Raw genomic sequence first — 24,414 nt, 5'->3', positions numbered from 1 at the left:
AAAACTATTAATGAATTGCTTATGCATCTTGGTGAAGGCGGATCGCTCTCCAATTGTACCGCCTCCATTTTTCCGTTTGTTTAACAGGGTGTACCAAAGCTCTCACGCCCGCACTGATTATATATACATATATATAATTCCCGGCAATCAGTTGCAACAATTATGCATATAATAAGTTGTTGAAAGTCGTTTGTCGTGGAAAAACTGGCGACTTTGAACATCATTATGTTTTCCGCAAACAAAGTTGTATTTCACAAATGTTATTAATTGTCTTCATAAGGTTAACCACGTATAGTTAACGGAAGACGTAGAAACGATAATCCGAAACGAATACGTATAGCGTAAGTCAAACGTTCGAATTAGAATAGAGACCCCACGAACACAAATTTGCTGTGGCAGGTATGAAATATAAACTCCGTTACTCGCTCGTTACACTTGAAGGACAGATGTTGAATAGGCCGAAACGAGCCGCCGCATAACAGCGTAGTTGCGTGCTAACTTCGAAAGAAGGTAGATGCAGTCCCTAGCGCAACTTCTAACATCGTCGAAAATCAGTGCGGACGGGGGAGCTTTGGTACACTCTGTTAAACAAACGGAAAAATGGAGGCGGTACAATTGGAGAGCGATCCGCCTTCACCAACATGCATAAGCAATTCATTAATGTTTGAATTACGAAAAACTAATAATAAAAAAAATTGCATGGCGCGAGATTCGATCTGGCGACCTTCGGATTACGAACCCGAGCGCTTACCGCTGCGCCACGACGCTGCAGAAAATTATTAGTCGTAGAGAGTATTTCACCGCAACGGTTTCTTTTAACTGTCGATTTTCTCGACAACGGCTGAGAAGTGCATCTTGGTGCTTTGCCACATTACACCTCTGGCCATGAGCTTTTATTATGCGCAGTATGAATCGAATCTGAATTTCGCAATTGGCGGCCTCCTCTTGTGAGACCGTTTCACGTGAATCACCTGAGTACAAACGCCAGCTACGCCAATGCACTGCCCTTCTATACGTCATGTACGCGTTACTACTGCCATCTCTATATGCGTATATTGCAACCTCTGTGTATAACACGAAGAATAAGCAGTCAGCGCGGGCCACGACTGTGCTGAAATACTGGTTAATATGCGTGTTTTACTCTTCCCTTAATACGTACCGCTAAAACAAATATCGCACTAATTTGGGGTCGCCATATCGAATGGGAACGTAAAATTCCACTTAAAAAATAATTTTGTTCGTAATGAGATACAAACTAACGCTTTAGGTCGACACTGGGTGTAGCAAGAAACACGTGATGGCAGTGTTTGTTCGGGTTGAGTAGCAAATATCTGCCGAATCATCAGAGAAAATGCGTTTGGCGACTCTTAGGAGCGGATCGCATACGTAATGCTTGTCGGTTTTTACTATTGCACTGACCTCCTACTGGGCAAGCGTTCCCCTGACGTGGTATGCAATCAGTTCCCGCTACTCAGTTGCCAGCCGATGTAGCCGAGCGGTTCTAGGCGGTTCAGTCTGGAACCGCGCGACCGCTGCATCGCAGGTTGGAATCCTGCCTCGGGCATGGATAAGTGTGATGTGCTTAGGTTGGTTAGGTTTAATTAGTTCTAAGTTCTAGGCGACTGGTGGCCTCAGTGCTCAGAGTCATTTGAACCATTTGAGCTAGCCAGTTCGGGGTAAATCCATGATTTTTTGGAAAGGAGATTACTTACTTTCTCTTTAGTGCAAAGGGGATCGCCTATCCATAAAACAGTGCCCTTAGGAATATTCTAACCTGCAAAATTTTGTATTTACGACTTACAAGAGATCCTTCAAAAATTCCTGCGTCCGGCATTATCGGCCTCAAACTAGACAGTGACTCCACATTTGAATTGCCTTACACAGCGCCATTAATAATTTTAACCCCAGGCACAAGCTGATACTGGATGATCTACAGCGATACGGTCAAAATAGGAAACAAAACACGAATAAATAAAAAACTGCTATTCCGATTACAAAACGGATCTAACCTAAAGAATATAATGTCTAACTAGAACGTCACACCAAATTTGATGATCTTAGCTTTTAATACATAACAAAGCCGATCCAAATTTCAATCAAATTTCGATAAAATATTAATAATAATATTAACAACAGAACTGAGACTTGCCTTGCTGGGATGTTTAGGCGTAGTGAATACGGCACTGCAGTCAGAATGAGCTGTTTCAGTAATCAGAAAATGTTTTAAACTGTTGTTCCTCGGCTGTGGTGCCCGACGCGCGAAATAGACGCCGTGTTCCTATTCTGTGATTATCAACCATCATCTCGCCATAGTGCACCGGAAGAGGACAGTCCAAAGTTATTCCGCGTCGTTCGTCCCCATACAACCAGGGGTTTTAGCCCTGGCATCTGGCTAGTGTTGTCAGCGGCGCAGGTACAGAACACACGGACGGGAGGTCTCGTCTGTTTGCTGACCAAACCAACGGACCACAGAGGAGGCCGCCGTGTTGTCAGAGCAGTTTGTAGCGCGCCGCGGCCGCTGGCCGAGTTTACTCACGCCCTCTCTGAATGGATACTCTGCGGAAACAGTGCATCTGCCTCCTGCGCCTTGTGAATCCCTTCATGCGAAACCAAAAAGTACGTCTCTGTGACGTCACACACGCAGCGCGCCGTTCTGTTTGTCTTATGTTCCACTGCGCAGCGCTAATATGATGAGCAGGTACACAGATTACCTGGAAGGGGGACGTGCAGCTTGACTCCGCTCGTCTGAGAATGCTGTGTTTGAACTGCCTCGGTTTGCGAACCACGGCTGCCCTCAGGGACCTTCGTCCACACGCAGCAAAGTCAGTTGCGCATATATGCCGACACACACACTCGTGCACACTTCATCAAACATTTGCGTTTCAGCGGGGCTGGTACAATCCTCTAACAAAATGCACCGTAGTTACTTCGTCCTTTCCTCATTTTCATTCGGAAATTGCTTGCTGTTGAGCAAAGATAGGACTGAATCGAGAATGTTCGAATGCTTTTTTTGAGTAAGATCCGGGCGATTTCGCCTGTCAATCTTATAAAATCCGAACTTGTGCTCAGTCCCTATTGATCTCGTCATGGACAGTACCTTAAACTCTAACATCATTCCTGCTGCCACCATTTTCATCGTCTTGGTATAATGTCTCGATAAAAGTCATTACTTCATGTTTGCACAACGTCCTCCTTTGCTATGGCATCAGTTTCTTATACCAGCACCAAAAAAGTTGGACTGCTGCTGATTGTTTGAGACCAAACAGCGGAGGTCATCATCAGTGTGCTGTTCAACTCCCCCCCACCCACACCCCCCTCCTCCCGCCAAGGACAGAAGCAGCCCAGCTAGTAGCATATAGAGTAGATGCTGTGTACAGGTGTTATAAAGTGTACTAAATGTTTGTAAAGTGTATCTGAGGCGGAACCTGGTAACGAGCCCGTTATTCACTTAGTGGGATGTGGGAAACCACCTACAAACCCCATCCAGGCTGGCTGGCGCACCCTCCCCTCGTCAGTAATCCTCTGGGCGGATTCGATCCAGGGCCGACATATCTTCCTGTCCCGGAAGCGACGGAGTTAACACGCGCGGTTACCCGGGCGCGTAAGTCTCGTTTCGTTTCCTTTTTTGTGCTTTCCCTGGAGCCAGCTGACTAGCATCCACAAGAGTTGACTGGAATGTCGTTAATGTATTCAAAGCGTCGATTCGTCATGTGAATTTCTGCTCTTTGTCTTTCTATAGTAGGTTCGTATTATTATCACCATTCAATGATGATTTTTTTCAGAAAATAATTGTGCATTTTTTGAATTTCAATGACGTAGCAGCAGGCGCGACGCATCTTTATTTTTCCGGGAATCAAGCTATGGGGGAACAAACTTTGCATTCCACAGAATGTCTTCAACACATGATTTAGAGGTGTTGCGCCATCGCGATTTGTGACCCAACACAATGTTGTCACACTACAGTAGCCCATCCACTACTTGACGCTGCCTGCTCACAACTAACTGATCGAATGCTGTTGTTCACAGTGATTAGTTAAATCTACCGTCGTAGTCCCTGCTCTGATGTCGCTTACTCGCCAGAAATAAACAGTTCCCGAACTTTCTGGACGAACAATATAGTTTTTTTCTTTTTTACAAACTTTTACGTACTGATTTTATATATTCTACATCGTCCAGTCAAATTAATGTGATCATCGCCTATGTTCTATGTCAACATGCAATAAACACTCACAGACGGCAGATAGCAGCAATAGCAGAGGCAGGGGGGGGGGGGGGTGTCGGAAATCAGTGCAGTCGTCGTAATTCGGAAACGGAGCGATTTATCTGACGTCCAAAAGGACATGATCATTGGTTTTCGGGCCAATGGTGGAATCATTTGCGAAATTGCTAAGTTTGTAAACTGTTCACGTGCCCCCGTGGTTAAGTTATACCGTGCATGACAAACTGGCGCTATACAAATCAGGCGCCGCTGCGATCGTGGTGCACCATGGGCCCTAGATGACAGGGGTGAACGACTGCTGCAAAGGTGTGTAGAGACGAATAGACGTGCAACTCTTAAGCAACTGACCGCCGAGATGAGCCAACAGTGTCTACTTAACGATCGTTCAGTAAACGTTGCTACATATGGACCTCCGCAGCAGGCACTTGTTTCATGGACCCATGCAGACTGCTGGTCATCGTTGACGAAGGCTGGACTCCGCTTGCCAGTACGGCGACTTCGCGCCCACTATGTGGCGGCAGGTGAATAAATAATGAATCTCGTTTTATGTTCCATTGGACATATGACATGAAGCTACCTTGGAGTAATAGTTGGAAAGGCCCTGGCTGGAAGGCAATCCCTGGGTGGTCCTGCCATTCTGGAAGGCACCGTGCGTGATCAACACAAGTATGGCTCTTCCTTTGGGGAACATGCAGTTTGTTTCTATTCGGCACGATGGCATCTGCCAGGAGGACAACGCAACATGTCACTGTGTACCGTGTGGTTCGAAGAGCACCAGAATGAATTAACCATAATCTCCGGCCACGAAACTCCCAGGTTTTAAGCACAGTCGAGACTGTGGGACCACCTCTATCGAGTCCATCGCGCCACGGATCCTCAAATGAGAAATCTAGCGCTGCTAGCCACTGCACTGGAGTCGGCATGGCTCCACATTCCATATCGGTACTATAATATCCACGACACTATGTTCTAGCCACATGATGTTCAAATGAACTAAGTGAACAAACTTCAACAAATATTATCGAGACTACGTATAAAAAAACTGTATCGTGTATAAATGACGATAATTTTTTCATTATTTCTTTAATAATTTAATTTCTATGTGAATTAAAATTATCAGAGAACTATCTGTGATAATTGTGGTTCAGTTGTTCTTCCTGTGGTAACCGATGAATTGTTCGGACGTGAGACGTGTGAGGTCTGTAAATAGAAAACCTGTAACTATATATTGTTAATTATTATTTGAAGAAAAGAGTAGCTATTGTCTAGACGTGGATTTGTATTTATTTCAGTTGTAATCGAATCTAATTAATGTTTTTAAGTGTTAATTTTCAGCTCCGCAATTAGGAGCGCAGCCGTTAGCGCTAGTAAGCCCAGCGGAGTTTAGTAGTAGCTGGTATAAAAAATATGTCGGTATTTATCATTGAAAATAATTTTAAATGCTAAAGAATAGAGATAAAAGGCTTAAATAGTTTTATCTAAATATATTACCTTGATAAAATAAATCGAGAATAACAATAGACAAATTGACTATCGTCTGTCTGCCGCCATCTTAGCAAAAATATCTCCGCGGCAGTTTTGAATCGAGAATATTAACAAACGTAAATGTTGTTAGATATAAATGAATGGAAGTAAATATGCCCTGGTGGTCCCGAATCTGCTTTAAAAGACAGAATTCAACTCAGATTGAATCCTTAAATACAGTGGTCACAGCACGTTATGTAATATCAATTTCTTATTTGCTGATGTATGAAGCTTAATTATTTCGGACGATTTACATGAAATATTTTAATAGGAGACATACGTCAGTGTTGTGCGCGGGTAGTATTTTGTGACTAAATGTTCCCTTTGCTAGAGAAAAGTGCTTCCATCTTCAGTAATTATTGTAAAATCTGATAAATGATATGCAATTTAGTGCCACTCACACGACTTTACAGACAACATTTCCACCGAACGTCAAGTGGAAATTTCTTCAGCAGAGTGACAAATATTAGCCGGGATAATCATTTTTGAGATCCAACGAATTGTTACGCTGACAATAGGTTCAAAAATGGTTCAAATGGCTCTGAACACTATGGGACTTAACATCTATGGTCATCAGTCCCCTAGAAGTTAGAACTACTTAAACCTAACTAACCTAAGAACATCACACACATCCATGCCCGAGGCAGGATTCGAACCTGCGACCGTAGCTTTCACGCGGTTCCAGACTGTAGCGCCTAGAACCGCACGGCCGCAACGTCCGGCGCTGACAATAGGAAACTGGTTATATATATATATATATATATATATATATATATATATATATATATATATATGTTGTTGTTGGTGGTCTTCAGTCCTGAGACTGGTTTGATGCAGCTCTCCATGCTGCTCTATCCTGTGCAAGGTTCTTCATCTCCCAGTACCTACTGCTACCTACATCCTTCTGAATCTGCTTAGTGTATTCATCTCTTTGTCTCCCTCTACGATTTTTACCCTCCACGCTGCCCTCCAACGCTAAATTTGTGATCCGTTGATGCCTCAGAACATGTCCTACCAACTGGTCCCTTCTTCTTGTCAAGTTGTGCCACAAACTCCTCTTCTCCCCAATTCTATTCAATACCTCCTCATTATTTATGTGATCTACCCATCTAATCTTCAGCATACATGGCTACACTCCATACAAATACTTTCAGAAACGACTCCCTGACACTTAAATCTATACTCGATGTTAACAAATTTCTCTTCTTCAGAAACGCTTTCCTTGCCATTGCCAGTCTACATTTTATATCCTCTCTACTTCGACCATCATCAGTTATTTTGCTCCCCAAATAACAAAACTCCTTTATTACTTTAAGTGTCTCATTTCCTAATCTAATTCCCTCAGCATCACCCCACTTAATTCGACTACATTCCATTATCCTAGTTTTGCATTTGTTGATGTTCATCTTATATCCTCCTTTCAAGACACTGTCCATTCCGTTCAATTGCTGTTCCAAGTCCTTTGCTGTCTCTGACAGAATTACAATGTCATCGACGAACCTCAAAGTTTTTATTTCTTCTGCATGGCTTTTAATTCCAACTCTGAATTTTTCTTTTGTTTCCTTTACTGCTTGCTCAATATACAGATTGAATAACATCGGGGAGAGGCTCCCTTCCCAACCACTGCTTCCCTTTCGCGCCCCTCAACTCTGATAACTGCCGTTTGGTTTCTGTTCAAATTGTAAATAGACTTTCGCTCCCTGTATTTTACCCCTGCCACCTTTAGAATATATATTGATCTACCTGAAATATGGTTTATAAGTAATTAAAGTCACGAAATACTACAAACCGGTTCCACCACAGTACCTTCTAGAACTTCACTGTCACTCTTCCTGCACATCTCACACACCGGTCCACGCTGGAAAAGGTGGTTATCCAGGCTTTCGATAGGTTGTCACGTTAATGAGACAGGACAGGGCATAATTATTCTTTGCCTCCTCTCTTTATGTATTTACAGTCACATATTGGCTTGCTGGAAGTTGTTCGTGCATTTTGAAATGCTCACGTCATTGTGTGGTTCTGTGATCGAATATTGGCCGTCCCGTAAGACGCGCTGTCAGTGCTCCTTACACCAGAACGACTGGCGGCTGTGACGGGACCGACGCGGCGTGCGTGTGTGCGCGCGTGCTTAACGGCAGACGGCGACCCCAAACGCCGCAAAACACTCCGGCCGGTACTGCTCGCTCGCCGCGCTGGTGACGTCACAAACAGGAGGCAGCGGCGGCTGGCCAGCCTCCCAGCTAGCGGCGCTTCCAAGTCGGTCACGGCGGCGGCGCTGGACGGCGCGCAGTCTGTCTGGCAGTGCCAACGCGTCAGAGCGAGCGGCAGTACGTCCGAACTCTGTACCCTCACACTGTGACTTGTGTGGAGCAACTGTATTAGCCTCGGCCTATAACTTTGGTAAAAATGTAATTTTCCAGTGTGTTATTTATTTAGTGGCTTGATCTACCAGATGGTTAAAATTAAAGTGCAGCTACTCACGGAGATCCAGTGTATAGTTATTGCATGACAGTGAAGCTTGGTAGATACGTTAATCCGCTAAAGCAGAACCGATTTACGCTGGAAAAAAGTTAGTTCCAACTTTGACCACCAGGTACAAATCTGGCGCTGTACAGCATCTCGTCGACGTCTCCGAATCTCAGATCGAACAAACTGTGTAAGCAACGATTAATGATAAAATCTGCATTATGCCTTTCTCATTTGTTCGACCATTCCTGCGCACGTCCCATTCCTAATCCATCGTATATGGAAACATTTCTATACGTCTTCCATACATTCACAGCGTGAGATTTGCTCGCTGTGACCAAGATTTTAATTATTTTTTTCTAGCGTAAATCGGTTCCACATTAAAGCATTACAATATCTACCAAGCCTCGCTACCTTACGAGAATTACCGCAAACACCTTTGTGAGTAATCCATGCGAACAGGCCTTGAAACGGCCAGTGCTACCGACCGATCTCTGTGTCATCCCCGGCCGGTGTTAGTTTAGATGACCGGAGCCGCTAGTTCTCAATCAAGTATCTCCTCCATTGGCCTCACAAGGGCTGAATGTACCACTCCAGTGGTCACCCATCAAAGCGCCATCCAAGTGCGACAGTGCTAAAACAGTGATCTGACGGGAACCAGTGTTACCACTGCGTCAAGGTCGTTGGCTACCTTTGTGAGTAGCTACACTTGTACTATGGATAGTGGAGCCTAACTTCCGAGCCCAGTTACTGCTATCAAAATGGCCAATGTTGTCAAGCAACCACATTGCCCTGTGTAAGAGCAACTTCTGCGCTGTAAAACCCCTTTTACACCGGCGACTTCTATGTCCCAATCGACTACTCGTGACAAGCGAGTTTACTGTAGCGCTCTTGACATGATATTCTTCTACAATTCGCTTTTAATGAGTAATAGTCTTCTTTCCTCCGGTGACAAAATTACGTTGTCCTTAGCGTGTTTCCTTTTCAGTTCGCCCCTTGAAAATGAGCTAATGAGAGATCGTCCGTCTTACAAAACGACGGAATGTAGTAACAGCTTTAAGGAACTAACGATGATAAGAGCGTATTAATGAAGAACTTCGTTGTACATGTTCCTGATAGAGCTTGTGTGGCAAATTCTTCACACTGCTGACGAGTAAAAGAACGGGGAAAAAATTTGCTGAGGCGGTTAGACTTTCGAATTTAATTGCAATTTTTTAAAAAAAAAAAAAAAAAACCTTTATTATCATCGTAGTAAGCAACGAAGACAAGAAGAACTTTGCAAAAAGTAATCAATAAATTGTTTTAAACTTCTTCTTTCACTTTAGTATCACTAGGACATACAGTTTTCAACGACCCATCAGAAATTTGTGCCCGACTGGGATTCGAACCTGGGTCTCTTGCTTACTAGGCAGATGCTCACAACACTTAAACGAGCGGTCTGTTAACTATCGGGAAAGACAAATAGTAGTACCTTATGCACATGCGCTGGGCAGCCTTAGATGTCTGCGACTGAGAAAAGATTCTTTCACCGCCTTAGTAATGGAGGAAAGATACTGAAGATGATGGATGCCTGGTGTTTCTGATATTACTTCTTATGCGCAAGAGCACTGGCATTTGCAGCTGACTGCATAATGATTCCACAATCACCGACGTACACTCCGCGTAAGGACCGCGAATACAAGATAAGAGAATTTAGGGCTCGTACGGATACAAGCTGATAGTCGTTTTTCCCTTCTTCCCATTGAGAATAGAGCAAAAAATGAATGCAGCAAGAGATGGCTTGCGAGATATGTATGTAGATGGAGTTGTAGAAATGGCCGAGAACCTAGAATCTATATAATTGCCCGACACCTCTACGCAATGCAGTTAATATCTGGGGTCGGCCGCTGTGGCCGAGCGGTCTGCGCGCTTCAGTCTGGAACCGCGCGATCGCTACGGTCGCAGGTTCGAATCCTGCCTCGGGCATGGATGTGTGCGATGTCCTTCGGTTAGTTAGGTTTAAGTAGTTCTAAGTTCTAGGGGACTGACGACCTCAGATGTTAAGTTCCATAGTGGTCAGAGCCATTTGAATCATTAATATCTGGGACGACAACCCGGAAGGAAGATTCGCATTTCACTGGTGGTCCGACCCACTCTTGACAGCGGAGAAGCTTCACTGTCGCCGCGTACAATGCGGCAACGGGATTGCGGATAGAGCGAGCAGCGCGCGTACAACAGGATGCAGCACAATACGCCGGCGCGCATGCGCACGCGGGATACAAAGCCCTTCTCGCTACTCACGGCGCGCTGCTTTTTGTTGCAGATCTTTTTCCAAGAAAAAACTGCGTCAGGCACTCAGGGACACGTGAAGCGCAACACTGTTTCAGCTGGGTGTTACGTGTGTCCGTCTGCACTCCTGCAGGTGCGGCAGACAGCGCGGGTGGGCCGCTGTTTGCAGACTGTAATGGCTGCGTTTGGCGAAAGAGAACCCATTCTCTTCTTGTAACATTTCATTTCAATTGTTCTTTGAAGCTGCCCCGTGAGACCGGCTTCCATTATCCGTACTTTCAGAACAGTCGATGTCGGTTGGGTGCTGCAGGTTCAAAAAATGGCTCTGAGCACTATGGGACTTAACTTCTGAGGTAATCAGTCCCCTAGAACTTACAACTACTTAAACCTAACTAACCTAAGGACATCACACACATCCATGCCCGAGGCAGGATTCGAACCTGCGACCGTAGCGGTCGCGCGGTTCCAGACTGTAGCGCCTAGAACCGCTCGGCCACTCCGACCGGCGGTGCTGCAGGTAATGGCGAGTATGCAGTATAGGGAAACACGGAACAAGGCTCCAGCGAGAAAATGGAAGTCATAATTCGAGTTTAAAGGTGCATAATGGGCTTAGGAACAATGAAATATGTAAATTATTTCGTAAAGCGTCGTTTCCTTGTCGTAATTATAGACAATAATTAAACCTACGGTCAAACTGAACATACATATAATGCAGTACATTTCCCACACTCAACAACTTCACAAAGCCTTTACGCGTAATATGTCCTAAAAATCAACATACAAAAACATTTTTTGAAAGCAGTTACTATAACCTAGTAACCGATAAACATAATTAACATAGCTGTCTTACAGGCAGACAGCAGAAATAAACAAATAAATAGTACCAATCAGCAAATAACATTAACAAAATAACGCAAAGACTCACCGTTACTGAAATATTTGTTGCAATGTGTCTCAGTTCAAATGTTCACAAATGATTATCCAGTTTCGATTACTTAATGATCATCGTCAGATGTAAAAATTAAAATAAAACATTAATTAGTGTCTATTTAAGTACATAATACAGACTGAAAATATTAAAAATACTTAAAAATTAACTGAAGTTTAACTCTCGGTAAGGCAAATAGAGACACATCGTAAAATTCTGCATACTTTTTTCCAACATCCTGGAAGAACTTGAAATCCATGGATATCGCCAGAGAGAACCATCTAAAATACGGACTCTTCAGTGTGACTTCAAGAATTTTGATGACTTAGTCAGACGGCCCAGTCAGCAGAAGTCCTGCATGCTTGTTGCAGCAATCTTCAACGGAAGACGACCTTTAGTTTGCAGCGAGGCACCGCGGCCGCGGACAACCTGAACCCAACGTACGCAAGCACAACGCATACTCATACACTTCAGACGCCCCCTAGTGACAGCAGCGTGCTTTCAGTATTTAAGAACACTGTTTTAACTTCATTATTAATGTTCACGAGATGCCTCACGTATTAATATTACGTGCATTTATCCAAATAGGTTATCAGTTTTAAAATAATTTTAGCCGGTCTTGTAGACAATATGTTGGTTACACAATAATTGGTGATCGTGTGGTCTTCAGTCCTGAGACTGGTTTGATGCAGCTCTCCATGCTACTCTATCCTGTGCAAGCTTCTTCATCTCCCAGTACCTACTGCAGCCTACATCCCTCTGAATCTGTTTAGTGTATTCATCTCTTGGTCTCCCTGTACGATTTACCCTCCACGCTGCCCTCCAATACTAAATTGGTGATCCCTTGGTGCCTCATAACATGTCCTACCAACCGATCCCTTCTTCTAGTCAAGTTGTGCCACAAATGTCTCTTCTCTCCAATTCTATTCAATACCTCTTCATTAGTTATGTGACCTACCTATTTAATCTTCAGCATTCTTCTGTAGCACCACATTTCGAAAGCTTTTGTTCTCTTCTTTTCTAAACTATTGATCGTCCATGTTTCACTTCCATGCATGGCAACACTCCATACAAATACTTTCAGAAACGACTTCCTGACACTTAAATCTATACTCGATGTTAACAAATTTCTCTTCTTCAGAAACGCTTTCCTTCCCATTGCCAATCTACATTTTATATCCTCTCTACTTCGACCATCATCAGTTATTTTGCTCCCCAAATAGCAAAATTCATTTACTAATTTAAGCGTCCTCATTTCCTAATCTAATTCCCGCAGCATCAAATGGTTCAAATGGCTCTGAGCACTATGGGACTCAACTGCTGAGGTCATTAGTCCCCTAGAACTTAGAACTAGTTAAACCTAACTAACCTAAGGACATCACAAACATCCATGCCCGAGGCAGGATTCGAACCTGCGACCGTAGCGGTCTTGCGGTTCCAGACTGCAGCGCCTTTAACCGCACGGCCACTTCGGCCGGCCCCGCAGCATCATCCGATTTAATTCGACGACATTATTAGTTGCCTAACCATCCCCCGTGCCACCTTCCTAACCCCCCTTTCCCACCCATCATCAGTGAAACTTGGATCTGTACGACGGAAAATGGAATTAGTAAAATGCTGGACACCACTGAATGCTTCTACGTCTGCTATTATGCTGGTCCCCTTATTTTACACTTAATGAGTGTCTTCTTTCATTAGATTTTTTGTTTTTTTTTACTTTTCACAGCTTACGATTAACCATTTACAATTTAAGTATAGGTGCAGATACGTTATCCATTGCGAATAGTTTCATTTAAAGTCTATTTTTTATCGTTCCGAAAAACAGTGTAGTATACAGATATCCTGTATCAAAATATTAACAGCAATGGAAATGTCAGCTACTTTACCATCAGTATGTGCTATTACTGTATAAATTATATTTATTCAGGATCCATCTTTTTATCATTTATTGGAAGGAAAAATAATAAGAGTGATGACGGTAGAACTTTACTGAACAAGTATGAGTGACAAAACTACAAAACTGTATTTCGTAAAGGCGGAACTCTTTTGAAAACACACTTAAGATAAATAAAGTGTGTGAATCGGGACTAAGCGAGAGAGAGAGAGAGAGAGAGAGAGAGAGAGAGAGAGAGAGAGAGAGAGAGAGATAAGATGAAATAGCCTAAACCGCTACGAATAGAAAAGAAGTGAATACATCGTGTAATACATATAAAGCGAGACAAGTGTCAGCTAATCACCTTGTCGCATCAGAGTAACAACTTTTGGCTTTGAGCACCGTTAGTCAGGCAGCGTTCCAAATCAGTTTGGCCAGTTATGCTATAGTTGCCATTTGTGGAGTCGTTATTGTGGACTTCAGTCCGAAAAATGATTCCCTATTTACCTCTGAAAAATTCATTACGTAAGTAACTGAAATATGAGTGGAGGAAGGAAGGACAGAAACTAGCGTTCCGTGGACATCGTGGTCAGAACACGGAGGACAACCTCATACAAACAAGAGTGAAGTGGAAATTCATCCCTACTTAGGTTACTGCATTTTTTCTAGATTTAGTCCACTAATGAAACTACACTTTCACTTAGGTTACTAATGAAACTACACACACTAATACAGGTAACATAGTACTATTTGACATCATGACGTTTCCACTATAAATAAGATCCGCGTGTGCTATCATAGCTAACTAGGTATATGTATTCTCTTTATTGGCAGTACAACCAATTTTGCATTTGTCTGCCGCTACTGTAATATCTCGCTATTCCAGCGATATAGAGACAGTGGTGACGATAGTATCTTTGTGGCGGCACATAGCTCCATTTTCGACTCCATGCGTCCGCCCAAAAAACAGATGGAGACGGCCGTTGACACTCTACAGGGAATGAATGCCCAGCCGCTGGATTGTTATCTGACCATTGGAGTCTCCGTCACGCCGATGTCCGAATAAAACTGTTATCTCGCTTTCTTGGCCCAGACTTTGACTTGGGATTGTTTAATCGTGTTGTCGTTCGAACGGATTGTGTTTTGTTCGTGGTTACTTTCAGTCGTAACATTCGGTTTTAATGTTTTTCGCCCGTCGAATTAGCGCCCATCCTAAACTGTCCTCTCACATGGACGAGGAGCGAACGACGTCACAGCGTGGGACTCCACGTTCCACTACACTGTGGGGCGTGAACTGAAGAATCTGGCACGTCTCGTGGACAGAAACGTGACCATTTTTTTAAATTAATTAAAGACTGTGTGGTATGATTATGAGCTATTTCAAAGCATCAGCAAATTGAGGTTATCTCGAAAACGTGTCGTTCAGTTAAGACTTGTTATAGTTAAATGACAGAAAACTACATATTGATAGTTAAAGGCGTCCTGACGTCTAGGCATGATACTAAACCGTTTCAGTGGTACGGCGCAATGATGATCTATGAAAAGCGTGTCGTTTAGATGCAGTTTGTCATAGTTAAATAACAAATCTGCATAGTTAATTATATTTACCTGTATTTTGAATAATGTATTTGCTGCAATTGTCTTAGCACAGGCCAACGAATAGAATGTTCCCGCAGAGGCCAGAAATACATACATCAAAAAAAGTTTTGCATCACGTCGGTTCCGTAAGTTCCGGAACCTGTACAGAAAACTGGAATAAAGATCAACATAAAAATCATTTCCGCCCTTTTTATTGCTCATGAAAATCACACATTGAATGTAGCACCACCATACACCGAGATCTTCAGAGGTGGAGGTCCAGATTGCTGTACACACCGGTACCTCTAATACCCAGTAGCACGTCCTCTTGCATTGATGCATGCCTGTATTCGTCGTGGCATACTAAGCACAAGTTCATCAGGGCACTGTTAGTCCAGATTGTCCCACTCCTCAACGGCGTTTCGGCGTAGATCCCTCAGCGTGGTTCGTGGGTCATGTTGTCCATAAACAGCCCTTTTCGAGTCATCCCAGGCATGTTCGAAGGGTTCATGTCTGGAGAACATGTTGGCCACTCTGGTCGAGCGATGTCGTTATCCTGAAGGAAGTCACAATATGTGCACGATGGGGGCGCGCATTGTCGCCCATGAAGACGGATGCCTCGCCAATATGCTGCCGATATGGTTCCGCTATCGGTCGGACGATGGCATTCACGTATAGTACAGCCGTTACGGCGCCTTCCATGACCACCAGCGGCGTACGTCGGCCGCACATAATGCCCCCCCAAAACAGCAGTGTGTTCAGCCTGATAGGGTTGCCTCCAAGCACGTCTCCGACGATTGTGCGGTTGAAGGCAAATGCGACACTCATCGGTGAAGAAAACCTCATTCCAATCCTGAGCGGTCCATTCGGCATGTTGTTGGGCCCATCTGTACCGCGCTGCATGGTGTGGTTGCAAAGATGGACCTCGACATTGACGTCGGGCGTGAATTTGCGCATCACGAAGCCTATTGCGCACAGTTTGAGTCGTAACACGACGTCCTGTGGCTGCACGAAAAGCATTATTCAACATGGTGGCATTGCTGTCAGGGTTTCTCCGAGCCATAATCCGTAGTTTGCGGTCATCCACTGCAGCAGTAGCCCTTGGGCGGCCTGAGCGAGGCATGTCATCGACAGTTTCTGTCTCTCTGTACCTCCTCCATGTCCGAACAACATCGCTTTGGTTCACTCTGAGACGCCTGGACACTTCCCTTGTTGAGAGAGCTTCTTGGCACAAACAATGCGGACGCTATCGAACCGCGGTACTGATCCTCTAGGCATGGTTGAACTACAGACAACACGAGCCGTGTACTCCCTTCCTGGTGGAAAGACTGGAACTGATCGCCTGTCGGACCCCCTGCGTCTAATAGTCGCTGCTCATGCATGGTTGTTTACTTCTTTTGACGGGTTTAGTGACATCTATGAACAGTCAAAGGGACTGTCTCGGTGATACAATATCGACAGTCAACGTCTATCTTCATGAGTTCTGGGAACCGCGATGATGCAAAACTTTTTTTGATGTATGTATTAAACGTTACTGCCAGTCTGTGTCACAAAGTAAATACAAGTTATAAAATGGTTCAAATGGCTCTGAACACTATGGAACTTCTTTGGTCATCAGTCCCCTAGAACGTAGAACTACTTAAACCTAACTAACCTAAGGACATCACACACATCCATGCCCGAGGCAGGATTTGAACCTGCGACCGTAGCGCTTCCCGCGCCCGGGTTCCCGGGTTCGATTCCCGGCGGGGTCAGGGATTTCCTCTGCCTCGTGATGACTGGGTGTTGTGTGATGTCCTTAGGTTAGTTAAGTTTAAGTAGTTCTAAGTTCTAGGGGACTGATGACCATAGATGTTAAGTCCCATAGTGCTCAGAGCCATTTGAACCATTTTTGAATTTTTGCGACCGTAGCGGTCGCGCGGTTCCAAACTGTAGCGCCTAGAAGCGCTCGGCCACTCCGGCCGTCAAACACAAGTTATACACTGAAAGCTTTCGATATTATGAAACTTTGTGTATACTTTTTTTTTTTGGCTGTCTCATGTTTGTATGTTGCTGATAAATATGTTTTTCAGTGATGGCGAGCAGCTTCGAAAAAAATCACCTTTTTCATTCAAATGAAATTATGAAACTAATCTCAGTATTGAAATCTACGTGGTGAAGTACGTTACTTCACAGTGATTGTAGTCAATGCAATATCGAGAATAGAGATATTATGTATGCGCAGTCTGACAGTGGCACAGTATTTTAACTGTATTGAATTTAAAACCGACAATATGATGAAGATTAGTAAATTAGTTCTTCTAGTAGGTATTTCAGATATTTTTACAGCATTATGTAGTGTTCTTCTGCCAGCAGTTCGTTGTTCAACTCCGTTCTGAGTGAATGGTTTCATAATTTCGGAAATGTGAACTGAAATAGTTGTAAGTTTTGTAAAAGAAAAAAAAATTGTCTGTATTTGTGAATAGTGACTATTTTGTTTTCCAAAATTTTCTCCTCGTGTAAGAAACTTAACGGAATGCAGAATTTGAAATAGTTAAGTGAATCTGATTAACTGCCAAAAGAAAGTAATTGTATGCTCAGTGAAAAGCATGTAACTGAAATAATCTGTTGCAGGATGTGGGGTTTGGGTTAGGTTGGGTACGGCCGTGCCCTTTCAAAGGAACCATCGCGGCATTTGCCTGGAACGATTTAGGGAAATCACGGAAAACCTAAAATGAGGATGGCCGGACGCGTGATTGAACCGTCGTCCTCCCGAATGCGAGTCCAGTGTGCTAACCACTACGCCACCTCACTCGGTGCTGCATGAGGCGTGAGGTGCAATGCACACGCGACAAAATGTTCATAACTTCACTAAGAATGGTGAAGATGGGTTTTACTTCAAAGAAAATCGATCTTGTAAAATGAAACTCTGATTATGGACAAAAAGGACTGTACAGCATGAGAGGACTCTGACAATTACAAAATGGTCTCATTACGGAAATGATGCGCATCACAACCATTTGCGCAATTTGTCACCATGAAAACAAAGAAATCAACTTAACAGTGATTCTAAATATTATTAGTTATCTGAGTGGCAAAGATTTCCTTCAATTAGTAGTTCTGATAAACAAACATCTGATTCTTGTGCATGCATGGGTTACCTTTAAAAGTTCCTCCAAAAATGTTCTACATTGACACAAAGAACGAAATAGCTTTATAAACTATTTTTCACCTTCATAATAAAGGCCGGCCGCGGTGGACGCGCGGTTCTAGGCGCTCAGTCCGGAACCTCGCGGATGCTACGGTCGCAGGTTCGAATCCTGCCTCGGGCGTGGATGTGTGTGATGTCCTTAGGTTAGTTAGGTTTAAGTAGTTCTAAGTCTATGGGGACTGATGACGTCAGATGTTAAGTCCCATAGTGCTCAGAGTCATTTGAACCATAATAAAGTATTCCAGACAGTTTTTCCTAAATTCAAAAATAACAGATCTCATATCTGAAAACCTCAACTGCTCGGTACTATGCCTCAACTGGCTGACTAGCAAGTGAACCACAGATAAAACTAAACACTATGTCAAGGATCTTACTAACTACTCGTGCAGTGCGCCCATCATCTTTGTCCCAGTACAGGGAAGGTAAATTGTTTACAATGACAGAAAACATACGAAAACCTTGCACAGTATGTCTTCAAAGAACACAGTATGTCTTCAAAGAAACACCCGCCACAGTGTGTACGATATATACACATTTGAGAATCAGCCATCATCTTTCTATTAACCTAAATTTGTGATTGTTCCGCCCTTCACGTCCAGCTCTTAAAGCCTTTGGGCACGTGTTGTATCCAACAGGAAAGCGCGCTCGCTTACACGGCTTTTGTCGCGTATTCCCGTGAGGCCGGTGGGTATCGATAAAATCTCGCTAACGCCGAGTGGGTTTGGGTAGAACACGTTCGGGGCAGTGGTTTTGCCGCTATTAAGGCGTCGTTACGAAGCGGATGTTGCGCACCGGTCCAATATTTCAGCCGACACCTGTTCCCGCCGCTGTCGGCAGTTCGGGAGCGCTACAGATGGCCGTTGGATACGTTAATGGGCCCTCGGCGCCTCCACTCGCACCGATACGGATCGGCGCGCAGCGCAGCAGGAAAGGCCGCACCTCTGGGCACAGAGGCGCCGCCAGCGGGTTCCAGGAAACACGCCCCGTGGCTGCGTCTTCAGGTGCAAGCACACTGCTTTCATACGACTCTAAAAAGTGTACAGCACTCCGTCTTCAGGCCACAAGTGGCCCATCGGGATCATCCGACCGCCGTGTCATCCTAGGTTGAGGACGCGTGTGGTCAGCACACTGCTCTCCCGGTTGATATGATGGTTTTCTTTGACCGGAGCCGCTACAGTTCGGTCGAGTAGCTCCTCAATTGGCATCACGAGGCCGAGTGCACCCCGAAAAATGGCAACAGCGCATGGTGGCTGTATGGTCACCCATCCAAGTGCCGGCCATGCCCGACAGTGCTTAACTTCGGTGATCTCACGGGAACCGGTGTATCCACTGGGGCAAGGCCGTTGCCAAAAAGTGTACAGGGCCATCACAAATTACTGGAACGCTTCATAAAGTGGTCCCTAGACTATCAATAATATTGTGCGTTGATACTGGAAGCAAGACTGAAGAGAAATCAAGATACGTTCATTGGGCAATATCAGAAATTGAGTCCGCCTTGCTGCAAAACACCTTGTTATTCGTTTATTTCTTTATTATCCCAAACTAGTTTCGGCGACAAGTATCACCATCATCAGTGGGGTTTTTTACTCTAAAATATGCAGAAAATGGCATGGTTGTACAAAGACAGTAAAACAATATTACATTTTTACAGTTCGTCTTTTGAAATATAGTCTTCTATTGATACTTTCATACTACCTTATTTATTGTATGTTACAGCATGTTTTAGGCAATTATTGGCGCTGTTTGCGACAAATTTTCTGTGCTCTTTTTTTCCTGTTCCTGTCTTTTTACTTAGCGAACATCATGTCATCTGCGAGCATGTGAGCGGCCTTTAGTATTTGTTTACTGCATGTTTTAGAGTAAAAAACCCCACTGATGATGGTGACATTTGCCGCCGAAACTAGTTTGGGATAATAAAAAAATAAACGAGTAACAAGGTGTTTTGCATCAAGGCGGACTCAGTTTCTGATATTACCTTTTTTCTATGCAAACACAGACCAAGTGGAAGAGTTCCAAGATAATATTATTGTACGTTCATTGGATTTGTCGAAGTGGAAAAAAGATTTCGTCAACATCAAATGGTGCAAAATGTTCGAAGTCCTGACAAGAATGGGATAAGCTGTAGGGAAAGAAGTAATATACAAATGTACAAGAAGCAAGAGGGGTAAATAAGAAAGGAATACCGATAACGAAGTGCTCGAGTTGAAAAGGGTGTAAGACAGGGATGTAGTCTTTCGGCGCTTACTATTCAATCTATACATCGTAGAAGCAATGAGGGAAATGATAGAAAGGTTCAAGGGTTGGATTAAAATTCTGCGTGAAAGGATATCAGTGATGAGATTCGCTGATGACATTGCTGTCCTCAGTGAAAGTGAAGAAGAATTGCAGGATGTGTGGAATGGAATGAACAGCCTAATGAGAACAGAATATGGACTGAGAGTAAGTCGAACAAAGAGGAAAGTAAGGAGAAGTAGGAGAATAATGTGGGAAGCGACAGTCAACTTCTCGCGCCCTTAGGGACATAATATATTATAAATTAATAATGGCATCGTTACTTACGCGGTCAGGTGCCGCCCAACAACGTCAGCATTGGCTCTTGGGTAAAGAAGTTTTACGACCACTGCTCTACAGCATCATGTGAAATCCCGAAATGTTTTTGCGTCAATTTCTCGTAAACAAAGGCCTATTTTGACGACTGCCTCCAGGGTGTTATACCCGGAGCCCTAACCCACATCACTGAACATATGGTTTCAAAAAATTAATTCCACGCCTGGGGACGTCTCGTTGCAAGTCAGGATCCCTGTTTTCACTGCAGATACCGGTCACGGCACAATAGATCCAGTGGCCAAACCGCCCCTCATGGGCCAAGGAATAAACATCGCGACCAACACGCCATTTTCCAGTTAATCGTCCAGTTGGTTTGGTGCGCTGCCAGTACTGCTAGTGAAATGTTCTCACATCGACCACTTTTGAACTGAACGGGCAAAATAAACAAACTTGTCAAAAAATGAAACTGAGCGGGCAGTTACATCACAAAGCAGATTTTGCTGGCACGTACCAGTAAGCTCACTGTACACCTTTTCGCTGACTGGTACATCGTTTCACACATTTTACCCTAATTTCGATACATCAGACCCACGAAAGTTCTCGAATATACAATAGGCACCATCTATAGGCAGGTTGAGGTATCTGCCTACAGATTTACGGCACATATCCTTCTCAAACACCACAAAATCCAGTTAGTCTTCCACCTTCGCCCGAACGACCAATATCTGTTTGCTGGCTGGATCTGCAAACACACTTTACTTGATCGAATAGTGGGTCGCCTTGTCCCTCGCATAGTGACATAGCCGCGTTTCTAGGCTGGCTATGTTGTTATGGTATATGTATTTAGGGACCAATCAGTATACGCGGTGAATGAACGACGCAACCAACATCGTACTCGTAAATGGTGACGGGAAAGCCTCATCGCCAATTTATTCATTAATTCGCCGTTTATTGCGATTTCTTACCTTTCATTCTAAGATCATACTTTTGGAATTATCTATTGCATAGCGAAGCTATACTTAACCGGATACCTTTTATTTCAAATTTGCTTTTCTATGTTACCCTTGCGGATTTTTATCTTGTGTTCAAGAAGACCAGTCGTATGTTGCGAAGATTATGTGCGAGTACGTGCTGAAAAGTAATGCCTGCGAATTTTTTGTGTGAATGTTTTAATGTCTTTTAAATAAGACAAACGTTATTAACATTCTATGCCCTTATTCCTCGTTTTTACCTGTTTATTCCTTAACACAGTCACCCGTATCCGAGGCTGTTGAGTAGGCAACATCCTAATCATTGAAAGGAACGGATTGCTGTCCTACGGGCACGGGTTCGATTCCCGGCTGGGTCGGGGTTTTCTCCACTCAGGAACTGGCTGTTGTGTTGTCTTCATCATCATTTCATCCCCATACGGCGCGCAGGTCGCCCAATGTGGCGTCGAATGTAATAAGACCTCCACCAAGACGGCCAGACCTGCCCCGTAAGGGGCCTCCCGGCCAATGACGCCAAACGCTCATTTCCATTGAAAGGAAAATGATGAAGATAGTGAGATAGTCACCCTCTCTGTTACTGCATTTTCCCCCACGAGAGACCAGTTTATTGATGCCATCACTGTAGAATTTTTTACCTTGTTGATGGATCCACAAACTTCGCCTCCGTTTGCACCACTTCATCACTATCGAAGTCCTCGAACGTGTTCTTTAAGTTCTGGAAACAGATGAAAACCGAATGGGGCCAAATTCGGGTCTACGTGGCAGATGATCGATGATAAGTGATCCCAAGGGGTTGGGTTGCAACAGATGCCGCAGCTCTCGTGTGTGATCTGGCATTGTCATGCTGAAGAACAGGGTGCTCCGTGCGTGGACGAACTCAGCGAATTGGAAACCCGATTACAGCAATGTTTCTCATGCACCGACACTGTTTCCACTACTCAGTGCCGTGTTACTCGCTACAAATCGGAGCCACCTAGCGACAGAGCGCTGCAAAAATGTAGATGTGTGGAGTAAAGATATAGAATGCTAATAGCTTTTGTTTTATTGAAAAAGCTTTATGAGTTTTCACATTACTGGTAGCTTACGTCCAGAAGGAGGTTTTTTTTTTCAGCCAGTTGCAGCCATTATTGTACATTCTACTTACAGCTTCAGTAACGTGATGCATGCTTGCGCTCGTGTGTGTCAGCGCGCGCGCGCGCGCGCGCGCTTGTTTGTGTGTGTGTGTGTGTGTGTGTGTGTGTGTGTGTGTGTGTGTGTGTGTGTTTATCGGAAGCAAATAGCAGATGTGTGGAAACAGGCTCTCGTCTGGCGTGGATAAGGCAACTCATCCGCTACTCCATTTTCACAAGAACGTTGTTACGTTGAACTTGGTGGGAGGGGGGGGGGGGGGGGGGAGGAGGCGGGGAGAGAAAAAGAGAAAGAGACAGTTCCACGAAAAGGTTCCCGCAGCCGCTACGCTTTACGCTTTGTGCGTTTTCTCAAACATGAGCGGTGGTTAAATATTAGCCTTCAAACTACACGGTGGATTCCACGTAGTGGAGTAAGTGCGCCAAATACGTTTTCTTCGTCGGCTGTTGCCTTGTGGTCTACGCAGCCGTCCTCTTGAGTCGCGGGCGCTGATGGCAGGTTTCCACCGATAGTTCGTTGTTGCTTTTAGCAAATCACCTGCTTGACAGCCCTCAGCTACAGCACCCTGACGCGTCACACGTACACATTTGCAAGTTCTCAGAGACCATACCTCCTGAGTTAAGATTCTCTCTACCTCCCCTCGTGTCACCCTCCTGTATTCTACTCGCGTTCAGCTCGAAAAATCTCGCGTTGTTGACACGGAGCGATTTGAAGTGGAACGATCACATAAAATTAATCCCGTGGAAGGCATATGCCACACTGAAATTCATTGACAGAATCCTCCGGAAATGTAGTCTATCAACAAAGAAAGCAGCTTACAAAACACTCTTTCGAACAATACTTGAATATTGGTAGTAAGTCTGAGATCCATACCAGACAGGACTGATGGAGGAAATAGAGAAGATACAAAGGAGAGCAGCACGTTTCGGGTTACATTTTCATTTAGTGAGCACGAGAGCGTCACGGAGATGCTCCCGTTTTGTAACACAGTGTGGCCTACTGTTAAAGTTCCGAAAGCGTACGTTCCTAGAAGATTCAACCAATATATTGCTTCATACTACACATGTCTCGCGAAAAAACCATGAAGATAAAATTACAGAGATTTGGGCCCACACAGCAACCATTCGCGACTGGAAAAGGGAGAAGCGACACATTTACAGAAAAGTACCCTCCGCTGTAAACAGTAAGGTGGCTTGCGGAATATAGATTTATTTGTATACAACGCCCAACGCATGTCCATCTCCAAAATAACTTGGCCCCCTACTGGATGTCGTAATCTTGCAGTCAAAGTGGTACATTTAACTTCGAAAGTAGTCTCATGATCTTAAACCGAAAATCAATAGAAAAGTTACGACCAACAAATTCAAAACGAGAATTCAGCGCAAACGCGATTAGATGCCAAGCCGACGTGAGAATGAACAACATAGGCATTACGGGAAAATAGAACTGTCGTAAGTTCTTTTAGTATTATAATCATAGCCAAATTAAGTGAATCTGTATAGATATAGAAGAATGTGGCGTCCGTAAAAAGATAATAATAGCAATAACAATAATGAAACCTGTTAGGTTGGAAAGTATTCTGTTGTGACCTTCAGAAAACTATTTACGGCGCTTGTACCCAGCGTGCGGTGGGCCCCGATCGGGCGCCCCGCTGCAGGCCGGGCGGCACAATCGCCGTTTCGTCGCAGGCGGCGTCGGAGTAAT

The 24,414-nt window shown here is 44.2% G+C and overlaps 1 protein-coding gene and 1 pseudogene across 1 annotated transcript in view; one reads left to right on the top strand and one right to left on the bottom strand.

Annotated features, from left to right (window-relative positions):
* The window catches only part of LOC124595076 (single Ig IL-1-related receptor-like), a 354,541-nt gene that overhangs the window by 192,194 nt on the left and 137,933 nt on the right, over nt 1–24,414 (top strand). The window lies entirely within an intron of this gene.
* LOC124596897 lies at nt 19,278–19,394 on the bottom strand (annotated as a pseudogene).

The sequence above is a fragment of the Schistocerca americana genome, chromosome 2, assembly GCF_021461395.2.
Source record: "Schistocerca americana isolate TAMUIC-IGC-003095 chromosome 2, iqSchAmer2.1, whole genome shotgun sequence".
Lineage (NCBI taxonomy): Eukaryota > Metazoa > Arthropoda > Insecta > Orthoptera > Acrididae > Schistocerca > Schistocerca americana.
Note: the sequence above shows the minus strand (reverse complement) of the source record. Positions and strands in the feature narration are given on the sequence as shown.